This window comes from Armigeres subalbatus, chromosome 2 (assembly GCF_024139115.2).
Source record: "Armigeres subalbatus isolate Guangzhou_Male chromosome 2, GZ_Asu_2, whole genome shotgun sequence".
NCBI lineage: Eukaryota > Metazoa > Arthropoda > Insecta > Diptera > Culicidae > Armigeres > Armigeres subalbatus.
The window spans coordinates 463,185,250-463,192,337 of NC_085140.1; the positions used below are offsets into that span (position 1 = coordinate 463,185,250).

General features: G+C 40.9%; 1 long non-coding RNA gene across 1 annotated transcript; it reads left to right on the top strand.

Moving 5' to 3' along the window:
• The first annotated feature begins 2,019 nt into the window (after positions 1 to 2,019).
• On the top strand, positions 2,020 to 5,603 carry LOC134218348 (uncharacterized). Its single transcript, XR_009981314.1, has 3 exons — positions 2,020 to 2,076; positions 2,182 to 2,382; positions 5,117 to 5,603. It is a non-coding gene; the product is annotated as an uncharacterized LOC134218348 (long non-coding RNA).
• The last annotated feature ends 1,485 nt before the right edge of the window (positions 5,604 to 7,088 follow it).

The window sequence follows — 7,088 nt, forward strand, 5'->3', positions numbered from 1 at the left end:
TTAACAGGACACACTTTATTCGGCTTCTCTTTCCTATCATCTTTCCCTTCTAATCTCTCCTTCCCACTTCCTTATTAGCTAATCTAACCTTTACTTCGGGGGCGCTACTTCCTTCCACAGTTCCACCACACCTTCCCTTCCTTTCCTGCTTCCTGTTCTTCAATGGCGGCTAATCCAGGAACGCCGGCGACTAGCGATGGCGTCCCACTGTCTTGGGCGTCCGTTGTAGTTTCCGGGACGGATACGCGCACTCTCGACCTGCCAATATGGTGACGGATTGGCCTTCGGCGGATACGATGCCGGTATTGGTCGAGGACGGTACACCACGGCTTTCTTCGGGACTCTAAATCCAAAACGGCGGCCTTCTGGTTTTTGTCCAAAAAACGGCGGGGTTCTGATAATTGGAGGAATAATGCGTTCAGGTTTTGCTACTACGAGGTAACTACCGGTTACCTGATGTCCACTGCACCGACTTCTATTCCACTGTCCACTTTCTCTTTCACTATGTAACACTTTCGAAATGCTAGCTCCTAGTTTTCCAACTCAAACTATCTTGGTCGACGACTTTTTCGTTAGTGAAGAGTTCTGTGGACAGGGAGACGGTAATACCATGCATTGAGGTCTATGACCTCGTCCCTCGGGCAGTGACCTCATTTCCAACCAAATGGCCACATTACGCCACCCCTTCATGGCCGTCCAAAGGGCTTTTCCTTGGTCCTCTGGTGGTGGGATACTGTACTTCAGTGGGTGGTTGGCTGCGTAGGGTGGTGGTAGAGCTCAATTTAAGGTCTAGCCTACTACAGGGAGCTGACTGGGAAAAACCTACACTGAGACACGAGTATTACCTGCATTTACAACATTTATTCCACGAAATACACTACACTAAACACGGATTTCTCGGTAACATTCTCGACATAACCTAACCAACACTTACACTCTCCCCCAGCTCGGGTAAAAAAATATTTACAAAGTGAATATTTTTTTATCTGCAAACCTTACTAGCTTTCACTGATCACACGTACCTCTGAACCTGCACAACACAAAAAACCAAGAGAGACAGTATTAACTTCTTTGACTGTAGACTGTGAAACTTTTCGCCCATGACGTACTAGATTAAAATAGAACAAATAACAGTAAAAATTGTGTGAATTTGGATAGCATTGCGATTGAGTTACGGGGTCATAAGTTATCATTGTTGTACTTACCAACTCAACTCAGTTTCATAAACATGTGTTACTACTGACCATCACCGTATATGACTCCGGTCTCCAGCGTACAAATACCAAGGTTTTTAAACCTGGCAACCTCTGTGCAATTTTTACCAATTATTCACCGATTGCTTGGAAAACACCTTAAAATACTAAAATACAACACTTTAATACAACATGCATAAAAATTAAAATGTAATAAATACTAATAATAAAAAAGTATAATGAATTATTTCATTTGTGTTGTCGGACTTTATTCTAGTACGTTCTTCGAGATAACGTTATCATTTACCGAAGACGGCCGGTTATTAGCCGTCTTCGCATTTACTCTTGTGTGCGTGATTCGGTTCTGTCAAAACTGTCAAAAAGATGTTCAATGTGGCACGGACAATATGCTGTTATCATGTGGTAAGTACGATGTGGTTTTAGCACGAAATTTATATGATCTGCCGGCTACGAAAAACCTTAATATCGTGGGTAGTGTTTTATTAAATATTGGCCAATTGATCTATCCATTGGTTCTGGTTTTCACACAATTTTCGCTTAAATACATTACAAACGAAAACTTGCTTGCAATATTGCGTACAAGACCAACTAACTTTTCCAAATAAACATTTTAAAACAAGACCTAAACTACTGCTACAACATGCTAATTTAAAAAAAACTTCCTAAGTTTACAGAAAAAAACATGCATTTCGACAATTACGACGACTAAATGACTATGACGAAAATACTACTGACTACTATACTATTGAGCAACGTTGCAACTAATTATGATCGTATCTACACTGGACATCTCAACTGACGACATCTACGTACATATTTACTTCTACTACCCGGGATTAGACTGTCTGTCGACTTCTGGCAGGTGACAAGAAGGCTGAGTATTTCGAGATGATTTTTATCAAAATCTCTTCCTCGTTCCCTATCCAAAATTATCGACGATTAGAGCTTTAACTTTCATTCGTTTTAGGTACCTAAGCTTTTAAATCGGCGGCGGAGAAAACGCCCAATGATTTCCCCTGTGAATCTCCTACCTCATACGAACTGGTGCCAATTTTGCGCAGGATGACGCAAGGCGAGTATTGCGGTCCGAGCTTGGCATTAAACTGATTGCCTGCCGACGATTGGCGGAAGCTCCGCTTGAAGACTCGTTGACCCATGTCAAACGTCGGTGAGTAACGTTTATGTCGGAGATCGTAACGTCTTTTTGTATCTACGTGAGCTTTTTGGAGATGATCTTTTTCTTTTACCAACTCACTAATCCTTTTGCTCACTCCTCTCAACTTATCCACTCTCTGCTCTACTGATATGTCAGCGGTTTCGTGTAGCTTATGCTCAGAACCTTTGCTGATTATTTCTGTACCGAATATAACGCAATGTGGACTGAATTTAATTGTCGAGTGGAATGTGTTATTCAACACAAATTCCATCTCAGAGATCCTGGTGTCCCAAAGCTTTTGATCTTGCTTTACATACGATCGTATCATAGCATTGATCGTTCGGTTTAGTCGTTCAGCGGGATTTGCTTGGCTTCTATGTCGCGCATTGGCCCAGTGCTGAACTTCATATCGTTCAAGTAATTTTTTAAAGTCTTTCGACAAAAAGGTGGTCGCGTTATCGGTGATAACGATTTGCGGAGTACAGAACTTTCTGAACCACTGCTCTTCCAGTATTTTGCATAGGGATACACTAGAAATCTTTTTCACAGGTGCAAGTAAGCAATACTTAGAAAACAGGTCCATGACCACTTATAAGTGAGTGTTGCCCATCTTGCTCCTGGGAAGTGATTGAATGTAATCCATGCAAATTAGCTGAAATGGTCGTGTGGCAATTCTTTGTTTCCCCATTTCGGGAGCAGTAGACACAGTCGAATGCTTATTTTCCTTGCATGATACGCATTTGGAAATGTACCTTTTTATATCGGCACTCATGTGAGGCCAATAATACCGGCGTTTGATTTTCTCGACACATTTAACAAATCCAATGTGGAGATTTTGGTCGTGTTATTGCTTCATAATGTGGGTTCGTTTTGAAGCGGGCACACATTGTTTCCATTCGAAATGGTAGTCCAGTAGGTCGGATCTGGCCGATACAAACTTATAGAGCAGATCGTCTACTATTTTGAAGTCCATATAGTTTTCCGGATTCTCTTCTACAGCATCAAATAAATTTTTGTACCACCCGTCTTCGGGCTCCTCATCAAGCGATTCGATCGATCGGGATAGCGCATCTGCAACTATATTCTCTTTTCCCTTACGATGGCGAATCTCCATGTCATACTGCTGCAGTTCGATGCTCCATCGACTCAGCCTGGAAGATGACCGCCACTTCGCTCGCATAACGGTAGCCGAGTGAATTGGAATAGTCCTCTACCTGGGATTGAGAATGCTGTGTACCTTCTTGACCCATGACATAAAGGAATTTGCAAAAAGGCCTGGGATAGGTCAATGGTAGTAAGATACCTAACTCTTCCCAATTGGCTCAGTATTCTGTTCTGATGTGGCAATGGGTACGCGTTCCTTTTTGTGCGTTCATTCAATTTTCTGGCATCTAAGCACAGCCTAACGTCTTCGCTATCCCTTTTCTTGACTGGAACTACAGGCAGCGCCCAGTCATAATCTGATTCCTCTACAATACCGTCACGAATCATGTTGTCCAACGCCAGATGTATCTTCCGTTGGATCTCTGGACTCCAGGGATACGGGTTCTTCCTGATTGGATCTGCCTTCTAAAACTCTTCTTTCATCTCTATCGTGTGTTCTATTAAGCTCGTTTTTCCAAAATCGCCTGGTATCGCTACTAGAAACTCCTTTTTAACCTTTTCTAATTCCTCCTTTTGACTGTCTGTTAATTCTTCCTCAATATCCAACTCATTTTGTACACCGTCGTCCAGAGCATCAATTGGTAGGTCATGGATTGTTGGTCTAATGCCAAACTTTTGCCAAAAATCGTACCCAAGTACACACCGACGGTTAAGTCTCGGAGCAATTATTACCGGCAAGATTTTTGTAGTACCATTGAATGTGATTGGTATATAAGCACATCCAAGGACTTCTAAGTCATCTCCAGAGGCTGTCTGCAGAGTGACCGAAGTGGGTTCCATTTTAAGATTTAATTGTTTTATTATTCTCTTCGCACCTATCCCTAGAACAATCCGCGCCGCTCCACTGTCAAGGAGACCAATTAGCTCAATTCCCATCATATCTATTCTTGTAAATGGCCTGGCGTCTCTACTTAGTTTGACAAGCAAAGTGGCAATCTCGTCTTGCTTTTCGGGAATGCCATCCATCCTAGAATAGCCTAACTGACGTAGAATAGCAGTTGGATCATTTGACAATTTAGACTGAGGACTTTCCGAATTTAAAAGACTGTTCTGCCTCACTGACCAGTCTTTTTCAGGTTTTTTGACTGACAGAACGGGCATTGGTGTGTGGGAAAACCGGGAAATCCACATTTTTCGCAAAAATCGTGTCTTTCCGCAGGACATTCCCGAAAACTATGTCCATCGCTTGTTAGGAGTGTATGCCTTAACAATCCTTTGTAACGCGCTAGTTCCGCTGGAACTGGGCTTTTGTTCATCCTGCCTTCTTTCTTGCGGTTGAAAATTTACCGGAGTTGATTTAGGTTTGGGTTGAAATTTCTGCTGAATACTAACTTCTTCTTTTCTATATTTTGTGGGTTCATATTGGTTGCCTATTTTCTTGTAATTATGGTTGTAATTCCGTCCTTGGTACCCTCCTTTGTAATTAGATTGGAACCTATTATCTGACTCATTTCGTCCTCTGTACTGTGATTGATTAACTTCTTCTATTATTTCTGTTTTAGGCCTTTCAAATCGAATGTCTTTTCTAGCGTACATTTGCCAGTTGATAGAGTCAAACTTTTACCAAACTCTCTCATTCTAGGAATGGTAGTCACGTTTGCAGCTAACATTGCTGTTCTACAATCGATCCTGGTGTTTCGGAACAAGACGTCAAATTTCCTGTCATCATCCCACTGTCTGGACATACTACGAAAGATTCGAACCATATCTAGATAGTAGTCCTGAAATTTCTCCCGCGGACCTTGTCTTCGCGCATTGGCTAAGCGTTCGTATTGGTAATCGATATCAACAGGTAGGAACTCACTCTTCAATTCTTTAACTAGACTAGTCCATGTTCACAATTCGTTATTACCGTTGACCTCCATAAACCACGACCTAGCTTTACGCGTAAAAAGATGATGCGCAGAAACAAACAGTTCCGCATCCGAGAAACCTTCCGACCGCGCGTTAAATTCCACTTCTTTTAGGAATTCGTTAAGTATTACGAGTATTACCTGCATTTACAACATTTATTCCACGAAATACACTACACTAAACACGGATTTCTCGGTAACACTCTCGACATAACCTAACCAACACTTACAAAGTCAAGTCAAGTACAAGACACTGGAGGCGGCCTTACTGTTGAGGTCGAAATACGCATTTGTTAAAGTTACAATCAAGTGGGGGATTGTAATGGAATAGTACGAACAATTGATGCTTGAACAATTTTCGTGTTGTAATATCTTCAGAATAAACACTTTGGTGCTAAAAATTGATCAAACGTGTTAAAAAGTTTTATTAACTACTTCACAGTATTTATCATCAGATAAGACATTCCTAGAAAACACCACATGCGCATGATGACCTTTAGTTCTATCTACTACAGCATATGAGGATTGGGTCGTAATGAATGACCACCAAGTTTTTTTTTCACGATACTTTCGTCAATATATTTTTTAAATTTTACGAAATTATCTACAAAGTTCACCTTTTGAAGACAGTTTCTTTTTATTTTCAATATTGACGAAGTTATTGACGATTGACGATGACTCCATACATTTAGGGGCAAAGTGGGGCATTTTTTTGGTAATTTGGTAATAGAAAGTATAACTCAAGCACTAACATATATATGACATAGCTTGACGTAAGTGCCGTATGAACAATGTTTTTTGAACATCTTTTTATTCATCTTGTTGTTATATATAAATGAATTTGTCTGTGTTGCGCATAACTAACAAACGGCTGAATAGATTTTCTTCATCCCTTCAGCAAATTTGTTCATCAAAATTTCGGATGGGTTTATAGAATATTTTCTTATGTAAAAATCACGACTTAGAATTTGTATGGGAATTTTGTATAGGCAGATCACAACACGCATTCTCGCCTACTGTGCAAGGCAACATCTGCCGAGTCATCTAGTTCATAATAATAATAACACTTACGCCAGAACTATGATACTAAATACAAATTTTCCAAAAATGATTATCGAATCTACGGATGTTTTAGAGAGAAATACCAATATATCGGGACATCGATTCGGTATTTCTAAAGAATTCTTTTCTGTTAACTTGTTTTGCAATATCTTGATGTTTGAGACGTAGCAAACCGGCTTATGGACCTAAGACATAGTGATTTCTTCAATATGATCCGCGCTCCCCCAGACTGTTCTGGAAAACAAAACAAAAAAAATCCAATCCTCGGCCCATTTCACCTTTGATCCAATTAGACAATAGTGGCTCTAAAGATCGCTTGATAACTCGTGCAGATAACTCCACCGAAGTAGGCCGTCACTTCGTCAGCTCGTCCAGTCCACGCGAAGCAGCCGTCGACGAGCATGCTATCAACAGCCATTTGACTACCAACCACTTTTCAGAGGAGTTGGAGACCTCTGCTGGCGAATTGATGGCCTATATCAAAACATTGAAAAACATGAAGGCTCCACAGGTTTCGACAACATCCTGAATTTCGAACTTAAACACATGAGTGCTCCGTTTTTCGAGCACCTTTCACTGCTTCTTAATCAGCGACTCCGTCCCTTTGATCAATTGTCGCTCGTCATTGTCCTTGAAAAA